The sequence below is a fragment of the Agelaius tricolor genome, unplaced genomic scaffold (genome assembly GCF_023055355.1).
Source record: "Agelaius tricolor isolate 1412-34295 unplaced genomic scaffold, bAgeTri1.0.p SCAF_9, whole genome shotgun sequence".
NCBI classification, from domain to species: Eukaryota; Metazoa; Chordata; class Aves; order Passeriformes; family Icteridae; genus Agelaius; species Agelaius tricolor.
The window spans coordinates 33,390,724-33,412,644 of NW_027269269.1; the positions used below are offsets into that span (position 1 = coordinate 33,390,724).

General features: G+C 41.2%; 1 protein-coding gene and 1 long non-coding RNA gene across 3 annotated transcripts in view; both read left to right on the forward strand.

Moving 5' to 3' along the window:
* The first annotated feature begins 3,403 nt into the window (after positions 1-3,403).
* On the forward strand, positions 3,404-7,856 carry LOC139593030 (uncharacterized). Its single transcript, XR_011680184.1, has 2 exons — positions 3,404-5,936; positions 6,694-7,856. It is a non-coding gene; the product is annotated as an uncharacterized lncRNA (long non-coding RNA).
* Positions 7,857-11,106: 3,250 nt separating this feature from the next.
* The window catches only part of BACH1 (BTB domain and CNC homolog 1), a 28,192-nt gene continuing 17,377 nt past the window's right edge, over positions 11,107-21,921 (forward strand). Inside the window, exons 1-2 of one of the 2 annotated variants that reach the window (XM_071433583.1) lie at positions 11,107-11,328; positions 12,095-12,140. The gene's annotated coding sequence lies outside the window, so the exon portion shown is untranslated. Of the gene's footprint in view, positions 11,329-12,094; positions 12,141-12,649; positions 12,780-21,921 lie in introns of those variants that run through there. The other variant, XM_071433582.1, reaches the window with a different exon arrangement.

A 21,921-nucleotide genomic window follows, 5' to 3' on the forward strand; every position in this document is an offset into this window, starting at 1 on the left:
CAGGGCTTTATATACTTAAATACCATTTTATTCCCTTTGGATGAAGCTTTTTTTTTTTTTTTTTTAATTACACACCATAATACTGCTCAACTATGATTGTCATGTAGCCAATGAATCAAGGATATCTTGCATCTGGAAGGTAGCTGGCAGTTGACAATATGTTGTATTTTGTTGTATGAAACTCTAACAGCATCTGAAAAAGCTCAGTTTAATCCAAGCTAACTATCACATTTTTTATGGCCTGCTTCCTATTTTTTATAACTCATGAATTCCAAGCTTAAAGTAGTGGACATGAATTTAAAAAAATCTCCACGTGATGTCTTCAGAAGAGCAGTGTTTGATCAACATAAACAGGCTAATGTCTGGAGAACTAATGATCAGAAGATTAGAAGACGTAAGGAAAACTGGTGATGGCAGTTTTGGTTTTTGTGGCTTTTTAGTAATTTCTACCAAAATAATTGAAAGAATGCTCAGAGGAATGTAATGGCAAGTTTTGTTAGCTTCAAAGACTGTGTCCCCAACACCAGAAAACAGGCTGAGGAAGTCAGAGGATACAGGCAGAGAAAGAACCCTGATCCTGTCATGTTGCAAATGAGTCCTTTCCCAGCAACTTTTGCAACATAGAACATTGCAAATGCCACTCCTGCTCCTCAAAACTGGAGCCCTGCACTTAATCAGGGACAGGCAATAGCTTTCCTGGGCTGTGCATGCACAGCTGGGGGCACTGAGAAGATGCTCAGGTCAAACAGGAAAGGATGGAGCAAATTGAGCTCTGTGCAGGAAGAGAATCAAGGAACCCACTGCTCAGTTTTGCATTTTGGATGTAAGTGGAGATCAGTCTTAGAAAACCAGGTGTATTTGTATACCCAGATATACCCAGGCATGTTTCCAAACTTTCCCACAGAGCAGTGTTTGCAGTTGTGCTACTCTGTCAGCAGCTCAGGGGTGCTGTTTGAACTGCTTTATCAAATGCAGTGCTTTAAACACACCAGCTATTATGAAGTTGCCTCCCTCCCCTTTCAGTCCAGTTAATATTTTACTTCTTCCAGCTCCCCAGAAGAATCACTGAAGAGCAATACTTGCAAATAAAACATACCCTCTTTCATTTTGCAACACAAGTTTTTGCTAATGTCTTTGCTAATTATCTAGCCAGAGGACCTGTCTCACCTTAGGGTAGAAGTGGAGGTGGCTCCACAGCCAATGCAATGACCTTTGCATGGAACCACACTGAGAGCAGCAAATCTCCCCAGGGCTGAGCTGTGCAAACCCTGGAAGGTTCCTGGGCTGGGGGACTGCTCTGCTCCCCCAGGGGCACTTGCTCTCAGATTAAGGTGAAGAGCCTTGAAGAACTCCTGGAAGGCTCCCCAGGGCAGTGGTCATATCCCCAAGCCTGCCAGAGCTCAAGGAGCATTTGGACAACACTCTCAGGCAGAGGGTGGAATTCTTGGGGCTGCCCTGTGCAGAGTCAGGAGCTGGTCTTCAAAGACCCTTTTTGGTCCCTTCCAGCTAAGGATATTCTGTGATTCTGTGATTCTGTGATTCTATGATCATGATTTTCTTTGTCAGAGACCTCCATCACAGGCTTTATCTGGTGAAAATGCTGTCTTTTTTGATTGAGATAAATATATTCTTTATTATCATTCATCAGGGGATTTATAGTACCAGTGGCATTGTGTCACCTTGCACATTAACTCATGACCTTCTGGTTGTCCACCTGTTCTGGTAAATCACAGCTTTCTGCAGCAGCAGCAGCAGACTACTCTCTAATACACATCATTCTTTACACTACCCTTAAGATACATTGTAATTTAAGAAATGTAATGAAAATAATATGTGACGTTTAATTTAAATATAATTTTATATTTAATATCAAAAATTACAAGATATGAGTTAAGAAGTTGCTTCTAATGTTGATTTCTCTATTCTGTTCTCACCAGCATCAGCAGTGTAAAAACTTGGCAGCAGTTGAATTCAAACTGCACCATTTGTGATAGTCGATAGTGTTATTTCAAAACCAGAAAGTACCTAGAAAATACAACTGACTCTTCAGCAGTTTTTTTCTGCTGTATCATTTCCACTGCAGTTGGCAAATAACAAAAAACCCAAGCATGCTGTTCATGTCCTGACAGAAATAAGTTTTCCTTTGCCCTGTGCAACTGAGAACCTTTAAACCCAAATCTGTACTGCAATGTACATTTGAGAAGTTTCTAGAAACTTTTAAGGGGTTATCAAAAGTATTTCTCACTTTATGCAACAGCAAGTATTGATATCAATGACTGCCAACTTTATATTAATAGAAACATGTGAAGCTTAGTCATCATGTCCTTACAAATACAACCGCTGGCAACATAAAAACAATTAAAAGTTTCTTGTTGGAAGAAGAACAGCGACTAATCCGAATAAACATGCCTGTGATGACACATGACCTCTCTCAGTCAAACAGGCAAGATTTGGGCAATGAGAGACAGAATGGGTAGAACCTCAAACTGAGTTTTATCTATATATCACTTCACATTTCAGTACATAATTCAATGTATTTTCAGTATATATATTTCAATGTATATTGACAGGCGGGTTTAGAAGTCTCATATATGAAACAGTTGTGAAGAAAAAATTTTCCAAAGATGATGAAATTTGTCATTAATTATTATTACACAAGGACATTTACCCAAAACTGGTTTTACACAAAATATCTGTTACTCCTTGTTTTTTGAGATCAGTGTCTGGAAGTTTTCTTCTCATTCTGCTGTATCATTTCAGTTTGTTAAATCACATTGTGCCACCAATGAAACTGCTAAGTGGTGTTAAAATAGCACAGATCAGAATGATGGAGAAAACACTTCTCTGACATTTCCTGATATGCAACAGAACAGGGTATGTTTTGAATCGATTTTTAAAGGCTTGTTCACTCAGATTCCAGTGGGACTACTCGTCTACTCATGTACATGTCTTAGTCTTAGCAGAAGAGGGACTCAGCCCATGCAATATTCCATTTTACTCTCTCTTTGGAGTATTTGCAGCTCACAACCCTAGAGTTGTAAAATTTTGTATAAACATTCTTCACATAGGCTGTAAGTGCCAGTCCCAAAGCCTACAACTACATACCCAGCTGCAGTGGCAGCTGATTTGCTTCTGTCACATTTGTTATTTTGCTTCAGAAATGTTGTTAAAAATGCCCCTGTATTGTTCACCCTCACCCACACCTCATGATCTGTTAATAACACAGGAGCCACTACTGTGTATTTACATGCAATTTCTGTATGTATTTATTAAGTTCATGCTCAGAGAAAAACATCCAATTTTGATTCATCTAAGGCATGTGAGGGAGCACTCAGAGCTGAAGGCTTATCAGGTCCAAACCTTACTTTGTTTTGCCATAGCTGCAAGCAGAGATGTAAACAAGTTGACCCTAACTTGCAAAACTCCACCTAAACTCCAGAATCTCAAATTCTCCAAGTCGTTCTGAGGTGGAGGGACATGAGGAGAAGTAGGTAATATGCACAGGTAGGACACACATGGGGAACATCACTGCCCCCAGGGCATTTTGAGGGGTTAGTCAGCAGCAGACTGCTCTGCCAGGCACTTCTCTGGATGCCCCAAGAACAGAGCAGCAGTGTGCTTGGCATAAGCAGGTAGAGAAGACTGTTCTGCAGGTCTCATAAATGGTCACAAAATAAATCCTCTTAAAAAGGCTGTAAGGGTCTTGCCCTCCTGGGGAATACAGCCACCCACAGACAACAGTCTTACACAAAGCCTTACTACAGCCAGCTACGTAGTGGGACAGTCCTTGAGTCAATACAGCTGGAATTTGCTAGACAGATAAAAGAGGAGGATTTTGTACTGGAGAAAAGAATCACAGTGGCACAAGAAATACTAAGAGAAAATTAATCTTCTAAGCAAAACAACAGTCAGGAATCACCTTACAGGAAACTCAAGTTTGTAGGTCTCTTTATCAGGAAGTGGGCAAAGAAGGACCCACAAAAATTAGATTCTCTCCCAGCCTTTTGGTGAGGCAACCCTTCACTTCCTCTGCCTTCCCTTCTTTTTCTCAACCTTCCAAATTCTTGCTGAGAGGTAAAGCAGCCAAACTAAGCTGGTCTCTCCTGGGGACTGAAAACCCTATGTGAGCTTTGCAAACAAGAGATAGGGGCCAGTTTCAGGAAAGATAGAGAACTTGCAAAGAAACTATCACCACTATACTCACAGACTGCTTTTCACCACTGCACTCAAGCCTAGCATACGTTTGACCATTTTAGCTATCAAACCAGCCCCAAGGCATGTGACAGTAGGTTGCTGCACCATCCAGGATGAGTTTTAAAAAGCCTTCATTGACTTTTTCAGGTGATTTTTCTGCAGACAGTTTTGAAAAGGTCCCAGGCTTTGTAAGCTCTGGCTGGAGCAGCACCCAGACTCCAAAAACACTCAAGACCTGCACTGCCATTAAGAGCAATATTTATGGGTTTGTCTGTAAATTGTTGGAATTTATCTCAAAATTGTTTGTTTGTCTGAAAATTGTTGGAATCATGCAAAAACAGCACCAGAGATTTTTGCTGGGTGAATATGTCTTTCACAAGGCATTTTGGCCTATTTCAGCCTTCCTTTACTTCCTCCCTGTTTAGCAAAAGCTGAGGGCAGATCTTAGCAGGTAAAATATCAGAAGGGGTGGTATACAGATGATGGACATGGGTTTTTCTCAATGGCACCCAGTGACAGGCAACTGGCACAAACTGGAACACAGGAGGCTCCATCTGAGCATCAGGGAATCCCTTTTCACTCTAGGGGTGACCAAGCACAGGTTGCTCACAGAGGCTGTGGAGTCTCCATCCCTGGAGTCTCTCATCCCTGGAGATATCAAAAAGGGTCTAGGCATGATCCTGAGCTCTGCTTGAGCAGAGGGTTTGGAGCAGATGTACCTTAAAACCCCAGCCATGCTGTGATTCCGTGATGGGAAAGGGGAAGAGAAACTGTTCCTGAGATAGGCTTTGACACTGGTTTCAAGAAGGTCCTACTTGCACTGTGAGAAACTCAACTCCAAAAGGTTTCTAAAAAAAGGTTGTGTCTCCCCTCAGTCCTGGTACAACCAGACTCCTAAGACATGGATCCTGAGCTGTGCAAAGAGGGGAGAGGAAAAATACTACCAGTAGGAAATTTGCTTATTATTGTGTGCTAAACTATGCCTTATAAGACAAAAAAAGTTAGCTAAGAACCAAGTTATCAGGAAATGACACTGTATAATCAGTTCCATCAGTTCTATAACAAGTTCCAGATTTGCAAGTGCACTTTCCAATTGTCAGCTTGATGTTTTTAGTAACTTTCATTCTCTGACAAACACCAACCACTAGTTTGTGCATCATCCAATGGTCTGGTTTTGAGAAGCTGTCAGAGCCAGTACAGAGAATTGCAGGTTTATGTCTCTCTCTCTTTTTTTTTTTCTTTCTTTCTTTCTTTCTTTCTTTCTTTCTTTCTTTCTTTCTTTCTTTCTTTCTTTCTTTCTTTCTTTCTTTCTTTCTTTCTTTCTTTCTTTCTTTTTTCTTTCTTTCTTTCTTTCTTTTTCTTTCTTCCTTCCTTCCTTCCTTCCTTCCTTCCTTCCTTCCTTCCTTCCTTCCTTCCTTCCTTCCTTCCTTCCTTCCTTCCTTCCTTCCTTCCTTCCTTCCTTCCTTTTTATAATTTTCATGTTGATGACAATATCTACTTCTGTGTCTGATTTGCACCAGGTTACTTTTTGCTGTGCATAGCAGTTTTGGCGACTTTCACAGAACTAACCTGGAGATAAAATCAAAAGTAGAGTTAAAATTGGCCTCATTTTCCCTTCAGCAGAGCTGTGCACTTAAACCATGACTCATCATGACTTGCAGTCACACCCAGGCCCATGATGAGCTGACTGGCCAGTCTTGAGAACAGAAGGCAATCCAGATAGACACAGCAGAGGGGTGAAGGTAGGCTCCCTCCTCTTACTGGATCACCACAGTGACAAACAAGCCAGCAATCACCCTGGTTTCTCAGCTGAGGTTCCAGCTTGGTAATGAGCCCTAGAAACTGAATAGCCTCTCTTGTGGGGCATTTCAATGTGCAGCTCTAGACAGAAGTAGGTACTAAATAAATTTTTTCCTCAGTTATGAGAAATGGGGAAATTCACAACCTCAGGAAAATAAATCACCTTTTCTGAAAGCTGTAACAGGAGAGTGACTGTGTCAAATGTCAAACTAATTTCCTGGCAAGTCATTGAATGATCAATGCATGAATAGCAGGCTACAACATGCTTATGCTGTGAAATTAAAACTTAGCCAAGTGTTTGAATGCATGGTACCCTTTCCTATTTTTGGTATGCTTTCCAGCCTTAGCCAGGTCCTCAAATACAGCATTCACTTTTGCAATTATTCTGTGTAGCAAAAGCAAGGTGAGTGATCATAAAGAAGAATTGATTTAAGCAAAAGAGTAGCTTCACCAGGTACTTCTAAAATTATGTTATATCATGCTGCAAAAGATATGTTACTTTATGCCACTATCAGACACCTCCAAAAGCAAATGCAATTTCATTGTTCTCTATTCTGGTCCTCATATATCCACAGTAGCCTTCAGATAGCCTAAGTGTAAGTCCTTCAGAAGCTTTCTACCAATAAATATTAAAATTAATCTTTCTTCAGGCATTAGACTCAAAAGGAAAATATGCTTTATTTCTATATTTTCTTTCAGAGTACTTGAACTGTTTCAGTCCACTGCCTGAAAACCCAGTCTTTTGAGTCATTTAACCAGTGTTTTTGTTGTTCATCTGTCTGTCTTGGTTGTGTCTGACCTCTGGGATGATTGCAATAGAAAAAACATTCAGTTTTTCTTTCTTTCCTTTCTTCACTATGACTCAACATCCTTCTCCTCTCAGGGGTATGACTACAGTTCACAGGGAATAGATCCAAAGTTTCAACATTTCAAGTGTCTCACCCACAGATACTTTTGTCATTTAAGAAATCTCAGGGTACCTATTTTTGCAAATATACTGAACATTCCCTGGATTATAATCCGGGATGGGGAGGGTTAGCATTTTTCTAGAGAAGCAACAAACCAGTACTCCAGATAGCCCTGATAATGAAGTGCTAAGGAGTGAAAGCAATAACCAGATATGTATGGGAATATTGCACTACCAGCAATTAGTTTTCCTAAACTAAGCATATGCAGAAGGGTTATCCCAAATTGCTACTTCATACTTCAGGAGACTCTCAATAGACTGTATTATAAATTAAAGAGATGGGTTTTTCCCACCTGTGAAAAATGCATATTTTATGACTGGCTTTTAGCAAATATTAAAATGAATATTATATGTGTTGTGTTAGAAAGTTATGTTGTATTAATTTTCTTAAGTAGTGTGTTAAATATAGTTTTAGGTTATAATCAAATGTTAAAATAGAAACTATACTATGTAAGATACTTTTTTTCTAAAGAAAGGACTCGCAGGGAGATAGCAGCCACAGGACACCTAAATCTTTCAGAGAGAGAGAATTTATTGCCCCATTTTCAGAAGAAATTAACTTCTTCCCACCTCGTTGAGGATTGAAGACATCATCAGGATTAAGAGGAAGAAGCTGACACTGACCAGACAGAATCCTTTGTTTGAATAGAATTTATGCATCATGTATGAGGTGTATGAATATGCAACAGGCTGTTGCTTTTAAGGGTTAAGTTAACGGGTGTCCTTTTTCAGGTTTATTTTGCCCAGAAAAAGGTACCCAGACTGTCCGTAACTCTTTGTTTCTGTTGTCTTGTACTGTCCTGGTCCAAATTGTCCAAATTATTATTACTCTAATTATATTGCTATTTTTATAACCATTGTATTATCATTAAACTTTTTAAAATTTTAAAAACAAGTGATTGGCATTTTTCACACCAGCCTAGCAGTTTGTTTTGTGAAGAGATGACTCTTTTCCCCAGCATGACCCCTTCACGTGGGGTGTCTGTTTTGCATTCACTCTGTGGTCCTGGGAATGCACATCCTCAGTCCTCCAAGCATCAGGTGTTTCACCAGTCTCCCTCTACCTTCCCAAACTCCTGGTGTTTCCACCAGCCACGTGTGGATATGCACCTGGATGGAAACAAGAGCCTGCTGGTGTCAGGCTCTGCAGTTTTCTGCCCCAGAGCCCTCCCAGTGGGATCCCAGGGCTGGAAACACTCATCCTGCCCTGCAGGACGTGCTCTGGCTTCCCCACGCATTTCCTCACAGGGTTCAAGAGAGCTACTGTGTGAAAATGCCTGGTCTGGAGAGCCTGGCTGCAGTAATTTCACTTCACCTCCTGAACACCTCTGGTCTTCTCCCAGCTCAGTCAGCTCAGGCATTGCTGTCTGACAGAATTACAGCCATTGACAGTGTTTACTCCAGGCTTCCAGGAAGGCAAATCCATTTCTCATTAATTAATCATCTTCCTCTTTTAAGTTAAGTACCCTTATGACACTTCTTTAGCTGTCCTGCTGCAATTCTCATACTTTGGTCTTTTCATACAGCTCCCCCAGCCTGTCTAAGCAGAACTCTTATTTTCTGCAGCTAGCCCCTTTGTTTCCCACCTTTTTGCCATTCTTTACACATGGTTTATATCTCTTCTCACAGAATCAAAAATAATTCTAATTCTATTGAAGAAAAGAAGTCCCTTTTTTCCCATTGAGATGTTACTGCTTAATTTAAGGATGGTGGTTTTAAAAATGATATCTGTCGAAAAGAAAAAAAAAAAGGAAACAAACCAGATTTAACCGAGACAGCAGTTTTCATTTTAAGAAGATTTGATGTGAATCTGGACCATATTAGACGTAGGTTTAAGAGAATTACACTTAAAATTGCATTTTAAAAGATGGTTTACTAGAATAGGATTTACTTCTAGGTAGAAAACATTTTTTTTCTCATTTTTTGTAAAGAGGGAATGTAAAACTATTTTCCTATGATTAACACCATGCGTTCCCAGGACAAACAAAGGAGTTTTGTAAGCCAGAAACCACAAAAAATAAGCATGTGTGTTCCCAAGGATTAGAACAGTATTACACACATACAGCAGAAGACGGTATGGAAATAAATTCTAAAATAATGTGTTCAAAGGCTTCAAAAACCATTTTAAAATAAGAGTCAGTTTTTCAGCTCATACATATTGACACAGCCCTAAGGTTTTTAGATACATACCACAGTAGCCCCTTGATAGCTCAATTTACAGTTAGAAAATGTTATCTAACTGTAGATTAGAAAACAGCTTTTGTGTTTGCAAGTTCACAGGAGGGAGTGGTTTGGCTTTCATTTACTGGAATGTAAAACGGACAAATCTTCTTTATAAGATGCCTACAGAAGTCGTATTTGATGTGGCCATGTCCACAACACGGTCATCAGCCTCTGCCCTGTGAACCTACAAGATTCACAAATACAAGATGGGCCTTCAACATGAATTGTTCCTAATGACTCCCCAGCACATTTGCTGTGAAGGATTCTGATGAAAGCATCCTGCAGAACTCCATGGCCATGGGTTTAATCCAGGAGTTCTGTCTCTAGCCTAACCCAGTTATACACATTCCCACCACAAAAGCATGGGACAGGCATCTCCAAAAGGAGTTTCATCACCCCTGTGTCAGACACCACCCACAGAAAGGGAACAATTTCCCCATGGAGATGCCTATCTAGGACCCTAGATGAGCTGCTTGGACTACACAGCTAAATTTTAGATGGCTATATGTAGGTGAGATGAAACTCACCTTTAGGCTTGGTGTAAGAGCCTGAATGAGAGATGTGGGATTCCAGGCTGCTCTCCAAAATGCAGTTTATTGTATCCAAGATGTTACAGCAGTCCAGGGTCGTGGGTGACAGAGCCTGTGCCTACAGCTCCAGCTCCAGCTGCAGGCAGGCCTGGACACCCTTTGGTTTTGCTTACAATGCATTAGATACTTTTCTTTGCTGAGCATCTTAATACAGTAGAACCAATCTATACCTTAACTTTTACCTATAGCCTATCATAACTACTGTAATTACCATATTCATGTTACTATTCTCCAGTCACTAAAAGTACATTACAGTTTAAGCTACAAGTTGTGTTTCAGTTTTCTTGCGGTGGAAAATTCTGAGACCTTTTTTCTACTTGCAACATTGGCAGGCTTGTTTGCCTGTGGAATCTTTCTGCTTGGTAAAAATATCTTTCTGTTTGAGGTAGGTTTATCCTTTGCTATAAGCCATAAAAACCCCTTCTAAATAACATACCCTTTGCCTTCTTGGTTATCCAGTAAGACTGGATCAGCAGTTCTTTCTTCTGTATCAAAACTTGCTCTCATTTCTATTCTTTCTTCAGTTTCTACATTAAAAAATCTTTCTGCTAAGCATACATATCTGTGAGACTTTCTTGTCAAACTTTCATCCTTCCCAACAGAAGGGATATGTCACAATTTACCTCTGGAGTATTTATTAGTCAAGTTTCTATGGCAGGAAACCAACTTCAGCATAGAAAGGATGAAGAGAGAGGACAAGGGCAGAAGAGAACACACCCAATATTAAAGATGGCCCGAGTATTCCACAGTATAACCTGTGCCCTGCAGTACACACAACTGACCTGCAGATTAGAGCACTTTCATCTCTTTGGACCAGTGTCAATCCACAGGGCAGCCAGAGCTCAATAAATTGAGTTACAAACTGGTGGGAGCTGAGGCTGGAGCTTTCAGAGTGCCAGAAAACAACACAAAGACAGCTACAGCCAGGCTTCATAAGAAATTAACAACATTTGACAGAATGGGACCTCAAGTCCCATTAATGCCACCAATGCATCAGAAAAATAAATCAAATTCAAAAAAAGGGAAATTTTCCCTTGCTTTGTTCTGGTGATATTGTTATTATTTGTTATCATGCACGCTAACATTGTGAGCATTTGTCACCTGAGTTTTTATAGTTTTAAATGCTTAAAGCATTTGTCATTCATCTGCAGGAGGATGTATGTCCTTGATTTTGAGCTTAGATTCCCGGATCTCCTTTTTATTGGTTTTACTTCTTCATTTTAGGAAAAAAAAAGGGGTTTTTTTTGTTTGGTTGTTTTTTTTTTTTTTTTTTTTGGGGGGGGGGGGTTTGGGGTTTTTGTTGTTGTTGTTTTTTGGGTTTTTTTGGGTTTTTTTTTGTTTTTTTTTATTTCGTCTTCTAGTTGTGTCTAATTTCAATGCAGGAAACTTATGCCGTTCTTCAGTCTGTGAGTGAGAACTAAGCTATTACACTGTAACTTCACTCCTATTGTGTGGGAAGTAAGAATTGCATCATCCCTAGGATCCAGAACAGGAGACGAAGATCCCTTCTTGGTGGGTGTGGTCCATGATTTTGTAGTCAATCTTTCAACCAAAGTAAGAGCTCCTTTTGGTTTTATTCGTTTCTTCCCTCTTCTGTTTCCCTCTCTTCCCCACAAAAGTCTTTGTGGAAGACCAAAAAAACCCGAAAAACCCCAACTTTCAGTCTAATAGTAGGTATTTTAAATTTTATGCTTAAACACTGCAAAAATCTCATACTTCTGCAACTCAGTTTTTACCATCAAAACAGTTTTCTTTATTCCCCTCTTCACGTGTGAGTACCAGGGGATTAGGAATTCCCAACAGATCTAAGAGCATGACAACAAGTCATAGAAAACATAAAACGCAGGCATAGAAACTTTGATTCAGAGTACCTTAGGTATTGTTAGTACCCAAATCTCAAGACAAATGCTACTTTTTGGATATCATTACCTAATAGCTGCTTTAAAATTTAAATTCCAACAAATTGCTTAGGTTATTTTGTAATGCAGCTCTTTGTACTGGTGAATACGCTGACCAACTAATAAATACAAGTAATTAAATTCTGCCTTCTTAACAAGGTGAAAGGCCATTAGCAAACAGACATTGAAGGCAAATCTGTAACAGCCTCTACCAAAACTGAAAGCCAACTGTAAAAACAGCTGAAGAAAGTTATGTGACACTCAAATACAGCGTAAAACAAGCATGTCACTCTACGAAACATTAAAAAAGAATCATTCAAAGTCACACTGAATTGTTAAACTGGGTTAAACTATCCTAACAATGAAATTCCCATTAGGACTCTTGGCAGTGCATCATTTGCTGTCATTAACGTTTTAGTCAGGAGCTCCGGGAGGAGGCTGCCTCGCCTGGTGCGCTTGGAGAAACAGGTACGTGGAAGCTGAGAGGGAAGAGAGGGAGAGAGGGCAGGAGACGGAAAGGGAAGGGAAAGCGAATAGAGGGAGGGAAGAGGCAGGGAAGGAGGGAAGGAGGCAGGGCAGGCAGGGAAGGAGGGCAGGAGGGAGTGAAGGAGGGAAGGAGGCAGGGCAGGCAGGGAAGGAGGGCAGGAGGGAGTGAAGGAGGGCAGGCAGGGCAGGGAGGGGAGGGGAGGGGAGGCAAGGCAAGGCAGGGCAGGACAGGGCAGGGCAGGGCAGGACAGGGTGGTGGGGAGGCGGGGGGCAGGGAAGGCAGAGCGGGGCAGGGAGGGCAGGGAGGGAAAGGGACGAAGGTAGGGCAGGCCAGGCAGGCCATGGGCCGGCGGTCGCCATGTCCCGGCGCTCTGCAGCCGCCCCGTGCGCCGGCGGAGCTGCGCATGCGCGGCGGTGTGGGCGGCTGCGCGTCGGCGGCGAGCGCCGCGTCCAATGGGCGCGCGGGGCGTGCGCGCGGGGGGGCGGGCGGTGCTGCGGGCAGTCACCTGACGGCGCGCGCCGCAGTCGGGCCGCAGCCGGAGCCGGGAGCGGCTGGGCCCGGGCGGCGCGCGCGGGGCGAGCGGGCACGGCGTGAGGCGGCGGCGGGCACCGAGCACCGAGGTAAAGCCGAACTGCGCCGCACCGGCCGCCGGCGGGAGCGTGCGCGGTGAAGGGTTGGCGGCGGGGGTGCGAAGGCGGCGCCCTTCGGGCGGAGGGCGCGGCGAGGCGGGGGTCGCCGCGCGTTCACAGGGGTGGTGTCGGTGGTGCGGCCTTTTCCCGGCCCGGCCCGGCCCGTGCAGGGTCGGGGGTCCCGCCCGCGGGGGCGCCGGGGCGGTGGCGGAGGCGCTTCGTCAGCGCCGGGCACCGGCGGCGGCTTTCCCTCGGCGGTGCCTTGCTGAGAGTATTGCACCTTTCCCCCCAGCCCGCTCCTTGCTCGGTGCCTTGCTGAGGGTCTTGCCCCCTTGCCCCCAGCCCGCTCCTTGCTGAGGGTATTGCCCCCTTGCCCCGAGCCCGCTCCTTGCTCGGTGCCTTGCTGAGGGTATTGCCCCCTTGCCCCGAGCTCGCTCCTTGCTCGGTGCCCCCCTCGGCTCGCAGGGTGCCCTTGCGCCCCGCTGAGCCAGGCGTGAGTGTCCCACGCCGCGCTGCCCGGTGCTGTGCGAAGGGACCGGCTCGGCCCCGCTGGGAGGTCGGCGGGATCCCCGCTCTGCCGTGCAGCTGGTGTTTCCCTGTGGGGGGAGCCGGGGAAGGTCTGCTTTAGATTGTAAACAACGAAATACAAATCCTGTCCGTCCTGTTCTGTGCGCCGAAATCCTCGGCGTGCTTTGGGGCTTGGTGGAAATGTAGTAATCGCAAAAGAACAGTTACCCCTTTTAGCTTGACAGTAATCCCAAAATCATCTACAACTCGGTCTTCCAAATCCTTATTGAACTAAAAAAGGGGGGAGAAAGTGTTCTAGCAGTAAAGATAACTGTATGTGGAGTAAATTTTGACAGATGCGTTAATTTGAGGCACTTGAGGAAGGAAGTTTGTGTGAAAAACATCTGGCTGCAGTAATGGAGTCATTTCAATTTACTGTAAATTAAGGTGATGCGGCACTCACAATGCTCTAGCATATAGAATCAGCTCTTTAATCTCAAGTATTACACCATACAGTAAGAAAAGAAAGGTCTATATTCCTGTCAACATGATGAGTTTGAATTAAACCATCTGAGGTAGATCACAAAGTACGATTTGTAAAATGAGTTTAACTTTAAAATTACTTAAATAGCATAATTACTCTTGGATGCCCAAACTCAAGTGAATAAGCCTGTATGTGCCTTAGCAAGCAGTGAGGCCCAAAACAGGCAGATTTGCAGAGAGAAACAGTTGTCACTGAAAACTGAATACCCACTGTGTTTTTCAGAAGGGTTCCCTTTGACCTGGCTTACTAAATCTGAAAAAAAAAAAAAAGTTAAATCCCTTAGTATTTGAAATTCTTGAGAACTTCTAGAGTGTGTTTTCCAGTTTACTTCAAAAAAGAGCCTACTCTTCTTGTCTGGGTTCATCTTGTGATGTGAACAAAACCATAATAAATGGGGTGTTTGGGAAGTCTGCTTTACTAGCACACTCCTGGTTTTAACTAAAATGCTGAAGTACATATTTAGCTTCCATCAGCTGTATCTTTGAGTTTATGTGTGAAAATGTAGAAGACCTTAATGTGCTAAATGTTTAATTGCTTTTAATAGGTACTAACATTCTTATGCAAAGGATATTTTGACCACTAATAAATTTCTTATGATAGAGTTGGTCTAGTATGAAAGCCCATAACCTTTACCTGATCCTTTGGATCAGGTGGGCACTCCTGTTAGGTGTAGAATAGACAGGTCTTTGCACATGAGTTCTGTAAATCCCAAATAACTCTGCTCTACGGTTCAGGGAAACATAGCTCAACAAGTCTCCTTGTCATTGTCATCCCCACCTTCCACGTTTGATAATCAGCCTGTTTCTATAAACACTTAATGGGTTTTCTTTTAACCCCAGTCCTGTCTCTCTCCCTGCACTGGGCAGGCTGGTGTGGGGGCAAAGAAGGGTGGTAGATCAGTCAGAGGGTTCATGTTTGTGTCTGAATGCTGGCATTTTAATTGTCCTGTAGAATTTGACCACTGAAAGTTTCATGGGGGAGGTTTTGGGGAGCAGGAGAAAACCCTGTGGTATTCATAATGTGAGTCCTGTTTATATGTAGTCCTTAGTCAAACCAGAGGTAGTGTGTTAGTTGAGGCAAGTGTGGGTAGGAACAAAACATTGAGTGAGCCAAAATTAACTGCTGAACCAATCACTGAGTTGTGTAGATTCAGCCTGGTGTGACCACAGTGGGGATAATGTGTGAGGATCCACCTGCAGGTTTCCCTGCCCCCACCTCTAATTCAGAGGGAACTGAAAGTGATGGAAAGGCTTACTTTGCTGTAACAAATCAAAGGCTGCATCACAAGTCACTCTGTTTCCAGCAGTATGCAGTGTTTTTTGGTTAAGGCACTCTTTAAGGGTGGAAGAAAGTTTTGTTCTTGTTAAGTGTGAAGGGAAAATGTAGTATTTGGTATAAAAGTGAGTTAGAAGGTCAGAGGAAGGCTCAACTGACCGATCAGCTACTGAAACTTTAAAAAGGGGAAAGTGTGCTGTGAAGGGTAAATTGACTTTAGAAGCATTGGTGGAATACAAATAAATTGAGTTTAATCATTAAACATACACTGGAGAGTGGGAGAGGTGTAGCCTAAGGTATCAGTAACTAAATGTCTTTAAATGAGAGCCTGTGACTTAAAGAATATTCAATTAATCTTAAAAATTGTGTTGAGGTACTTTGTTTGTGAATGACTTTATTTGAACTGTTAACATAATGTTTGTAGTTGTTTGGATTCCAGTGTTGGCCCACTGACAAATACTATGATAAGTAAATATATGGCACTTGCTTGCCCTGTTCATGCTACTTTTAAGGTCATCAAATCCCAGAATCCTGAGGTGGTTTGTATTGGAAGGGACCTCAAAGCTCATCCATTTCCAACCCCCTGCCATGAGCAGGGACACCTTCCACTAGACCTGGTTGATCCAAGCCCCATCCAGCCTGGCCTTGAACACTTCAGGGATGGGGCAGCCACAGCTTCTCTGGGCAGCCTGTGCCAGGGCTCACCACCCTCACAGGGCAGAATTTTTCTAATAGCTAAGCCTGCTTTCTTTGATTTGAAGCCATTCCCCCTTGTCCTGTCACTCCTGGCCCCTGTCCAGAGTCCCTCTCCAGCTCTCCTGCAGCCTCTTTAGGCTCTGGCAGGGGCTCTGAGGTCTCCCTGGAGCCTTCTCTTCTCCAGGATGAACACCCCCAGCTCTCCCAGCCTGTCTCCAGAGCAGAGGGGCTCCAGCCCTCAGAGCATCATTGTGTTCTTCTCTAGACTCATTCCAGAAGATCCATGTCACTCTGATGTTGGGGTCCCCAGAGCTGGAGATCAGTATTTCATGTGGTAGCATCCCAAAAATGCTTATTTACAGGTCAGCTAGTAAGAGCGTGTCTTTTGACATCATATGTCAGATAGGAAATAGTCTACAATTTCTACAGGATGGGAGGACTGAGACAGTTTGGTGTGATTTGTTGGAGACCTTTACTATACCCTTATATATGCACTAGACCAGGCTTCAGATAATAAATATTTAATTTTTTTTTTAAGTTTTATTATTATATATTGTTAGTTCTGATAAACCTGTGCTGCTCTGTTTTCATATAAATGTTTCTGAAGTTCCTTCTGATTTATGTCTAAAACATTTGCAGGTTTCTTTCAGTTTCACATACTGTGAAGAACTGTCATGGAAACAAATCAAAGTTAAACAGATAATGCCAGAAATGAGATTATAAATATAATTTCCAACCAGTATTTTCTTTGACTTGGAAATATAGCTGTTTCACAGTTCTTTCATATTGTTTCTTGTGTCCTTCTAAGTACATTAAATGGTTAATTTAGTATTCATCATACACATTTTGACATACACACTTGTAAATGGATTGTGATAGTCATTCAGATGAAGTTAATGATGTGGTTTGTTTAACTGTAGCAATGAGTAGAAAATGTAGCTCTAAATACAAAGGTGTTTGTCCTTTAAGCAAAGGCAGGACTTGACAGTAGATTTTAGTTGTGCATGCTTTACTTATCCTAAGTGAATATTATATTATCTAACCTAGTATTTATTTATGAAAAAATAAAAGCATTTTTTACTTGTATTTTTGGGGTGTTGTGTTTGTGGTTATTTTTGTTGTTGATAGGTGCTTTGGGGTTTTTTTTAAAGTTCTTTAGAAAGTCTGTGCATTATCTTTCCAGTGCAATTCTCTGTGAATACCAGCACAACTGAAGGGCTGTAAGTGATGGAATTTTTCAGAGGAGCCTCTGAAATCCCTTCAGACCTATTTCATTTTTTAGCAGTGAAACAAACCAAATCCCACAACACGATTTTCATCCCTGTTCCAAAAATTAAACAATTAGCGTCATCTAAAATAATGGGAAAGTGCAGAGTAGTTTGGGATTTATTTGGCTTTGATGCAGACTTTTGTCATCCTCTGGGGAAGCTTTTCAAACTTCTGTTCTTTGGAAAATGTCTATGGTTACATGATATCAATCTCTTTTTTCTTTTTAAAATCATGGCTTCTGGAGGCTTGTGACTACTAGCATTCTCAGGATCCCCCATGCTTTCCTTCCAATGTCCCAGTTTCTCATCTATTTTGCAAATACTGAGAAAAAAGTATGTATTCAGTATTAAAACCTGGAAAACAAATTAAGACTCTTAGCACAGACTTAAGACTTGTCAGACTTCCGTGATTGTTTTTAATACTCACTTGTGATTTGACAGGAGTCCAAATGCAGTGTTTAAAATTTTGCTACAAAAATACAAACTAGTAATTTTTTAAAATCTCATGTAGGTAATTAAGCTGTGAATAATATCTTCCATGTGTTAGACTAATAAAGAAGACAATTTAGAATTGTGACTCTGCTAATAACTGAAGATTAAATATACTTTCTTCCTAAAGGAGAAAGCATTGTTCTTGGGTAGCAAAGCTTGCTTTTTGCTTTTTTGTCACTTTTTCTTTTGCAGTCTTTTTGAAGATGAAGCAATGAACACGCACACTAAAGTGCTTGTTCATTCTTTGTCAGCATAATGTGAATCAGCAGCTATTAACCACTGTAGGCATTCATCTGTAATATAACTATTTCCTTAAAAGGAGATAGCTGGGGGCAAGGACAGAGAGATAAAGCTGTAGGGAAAAAAAGCCTTTGCAGTGTGTTTTGAATGAGCTGTGCCTTATCTAAACTGTCTTGTTTTAGCAGTAGTAAATTATAGTTGTCGCTTTGGACTTCACGTGTGTGGATGACAGAGCTTTTTTTTTATAGGCTAAAGTAAATGTAAATGTCAACCCTAAGAAAACTGATGGAATGACTGACCTGCTAGAACTTACTCAGTAGATCAGCATAATAGGAGTCGCACCAAGAGTTTTGTTTTCTCCAGGCTGTATTTTTGAAGGTCTACAATTGTATTTTTGCCAGCTGAGGAATTTGTAGTGTTCCAAGAATACAGATATTTTAGAAGCATGATGCTAACTGAACAGACCATTATTGTCTGCTAGGTGATAAATTAATCTTGCTAGTTTTACAATTTTTGTGATCACAACTGAATTTTCGTCTGGGTGCCCAAGTTCATTCAAGCAGCTGAGAGAGCAGTGACAGCCAAGGTGTGTCCTGCCTGGCTTCTACAGCTACCAAGGGGAGCTTTGCTCCCTGCTCTTTGGTTTCAGAACTTCACCAGTGTACAAGTGGCACTTTCTGCATTTGCTAGAGAGGATGGATACCTAGTGTGGTGTTGCTGGATGCTTGTTCGCTAAGGAAGGACTGAGGAACAGGGGTTTGTTTCCATTTTTATAACCTTAAGCTGGATCATGTATGGAAATTATATGGTAGGTGCAGATCAGAAAAAAGCCAGACACATGTAGACTGAGTTGATTTGGATGGTAGGGCTGCATGGTTATATCTGAGTCCAGGAATAAAAGGCTAGCTCTTCTTTATAGGAATATCTGAATTGGATTTATTCACTGATGGAAAAGAAGAGGCTTTTGCTCTTTAAAAGAACCCTGAGCTCATAGGATGTAACTCTTGTAGCTCGAGTGTTTTTGCTTGGCTCTTGCTAGAACTATGGCTTAGTGGAGCTTAAAGCAGAAGGACCACAGGTCCATTTTTGCTAGTTTGTTGCCCAGCTGCTCTTAGGTATGTTACAAGTGATGGTAACAAGGTAGATTCCTGTGTTTTATTTGGCAGTGAGTCTTTGAGACAACTGTTAGATTTGGATCCTAGATTGGGTTAAATCGGGTGCCTTTGGATGAGTCCTCTATTCCTCATTGTTCAGCTGGTGCTAAGGAAATTCCTAGTCACAGAAGCACAGAGAGGTCCTGCTGGATAGGAGTGGCTGCTCTGCAAGGCTTACTGCAGTGCCAGGTCCTCAGCTGAACAGGGAGAGTGTCTAGTGATTTCTGTATCAAAACCTCCTCTGGTTTACTCTGCTCTTCAGTCTGCTTTTTTCCTGAATTTGAAAAACCTGTCGTTTGGAGGGGAAAAAAAGAATTTGGAAGACAAACTTTGATATGTGGAGATGGATGCTGCCTCTGGATTTGGTGTTCCCAGTGCATCTTGGTGACCATTAGATACTGGAATTTAATTTTCCGGGTCCTTGGATTTAGCACGAAGAGTGAAGATTGTAAAATGTAATTAGCTGTTTTTCCTGAAAGTCAAAGTCTTCAAAGTAGTAAAGATATGACTGTCATTGATTTGCATGGGTTCCTGTGCTCTGATTTAGTATTTTTAATGACATTTGAAACATTCAGAGTGTTCAAAAAGCATTTTGGTAAACATATATACAAATGTGTGTGCTTTGGTCACCTTCGATGACAATTTGATGCCATTTAGCTTCCCTCAACTCTTCCAGGACACTTATTTGTCCACAGGATGTTGAGTGCCCTCTTACATGTGGTGGTGCTGAGCTTGGATGAAAGTTTGTCTGCCTTGTGTGAGATTTTTGTGTGGATGAGGAATACGTCACGCTATTTTGAGTTCTACTCTGGTACTCTGTTCCTGCTCTGGTACTCTACCTGCACTGGATACATTCCTCAACAATGTTACCTGTTAAACTACTATTTTTCTTCTGTAACTTAGCAACAACAGTTCCTTATAGCTTTAGCTTTACCTAGTTTCGACCATCATGATTCTCATATTTGTAATAATTTTTTTTTAAACTATCAATGGGGAGACTTTATGGTTTATCTGAGGATCTGAGAATCTATCTTTATTCTCCAGTCAGCTAGTAAAGAGCAGTAATTGTTACCAGGTGTAAGCACTCAGATGAGCAAACCTGCAGCCTAATTTTAAAGTACCTTACACTCCCTGTACCTCACTATTACCTTCCTGTAATAATGTAATGAATGACTTTGAATGCATGAGAAAAATGAGCCTTGGATGAGATGTGTGTTTTACAATGAGTCCTGATAAGCATCTTGCTTTGGTCTCTATACTGTGTACTTAAATGTGTATTCCTTTTTTAAATGTGGTTGCAGTACTGATTTCCATTAAGATAAGTATTTATATGTTCTTTGGATATATATATATATGAAATCAATTGGATGGAGAGATGTCTAAATTTACTGAAGATATGGTAATTTTGCAGGTAACTGTTGGGCATTATTTTCATAATTGTGTACTAGTAGGGAGAAAAAATGGAGTTACTTCTCTTTGATAAAGCAGAATAAAGTTTTCTAGCTGGTACTTAGGAGGAAATATTTTTGTCCTTATGCAAAACATAATTTATCTCAAGATCACTGATAAAGAATGAAAGCTTTGTAGTAGCAGGCTTGGTTGTGTTCTCAAAGCAGAACTTGATTAGTTGTTGTGCTTCAGGTGTTCATGTAGGTTTTGTACTGGATGTGTGTATGCTTACATTCACAAGCTTTTTTAATTTTCAATCTCAAGAGTGTGAGGTTATTAGGTGTGCAGGGTTTCAGGTGAGAGGAATTTGAGGAATTCTCACACTATTAGTTTTCTTCCACAAACTGAGGATTTGTAGTAAGTAAGCTTTCATGGTGTTACTTCTTTATCCTTCCAACCTGTGCTATAAGAACTATTTTAAGTTTTGGAAGATCTTTTTGGACTCTCCATATTTTTTATGGCAATATCTGTTACAAATATCTTAATATTCTTGCATGGGTTTTTTTTCTTAACATCTTTTGCATTCAGTCACATGGTTGTTGGCACCTCCTTTGTGGGCTGTGATTTCCACATACAGTCATCTGCTTGTGGAATACTTTTCCAAGTTATCTGTGCTTACTTTTAGTTTTCCTTGATTGAAGGTTACTTTTAAAATACAAATAGCATTATAGGAGTTTTAGGCTGCTTTCCAAGGATATGATTTGTTATTGTTGTTTTTAATATCAGTTTTCCTTTTTAATACCTGGTTGCTGATATTAATAATATTTCTGAGAGTGGAAAAAAGAGCCTGATAAGTAATATTTGTAGAAAATTAAATTACATAAAATGGACAGAAAAGCCTAGAAGGCCTGTCCTCATGACAGTTGCAGCGCAAACTTGTAAGTTTAATTGAATTGTTTTCTTTGCTTCGTACCTTTTCCCCTCTTTGTCCACCCAATCATAAATAAAACTAATTTTAAGAATTCTGAGTGCTCTAGAAGAACAGTTATAGTAGAAGAGAAATTAAACCATTTACAGAGGAGATGTACTTTTTCTCTTTGCTATGACAGGAAGTGTTCTTGTTGTGGATGTGTGCAGAACAACCCTAGTTATAGAGCAGTTATTTTGTTCTCACACTGCTGTGGAAAATCTGGTTGGCTGTCATGACAGATGCTATCATAAATATGTAACCCTGCCCTTATTACACAACTGGAAAACAGAATTCAGACATTCACAAGTTTGACCTCTGTTAATTCTTAAGTGTAACCGCTTTTTACAGTGGTTGCATTTTCTCTTTCCCATTTTGTGCTTTTGTTTTCACCAGCATTTTCAGTTTTCTGATGCTTTACCTTTGGATTTCTTTTTATTGTATTTGAGTACCTAAATTTTACAAAGACTGAGAGGAATTTAGTGTTTGAGTGTAGTGTAGGAGTGGTATTTTTTTGGTTTTGTGGGTTTTTTTAAAGGCTCTCCTGAAGTTTGAAATGCTTATTAAATGCTGCTTGCTATATTATGGATACCTCAAACTT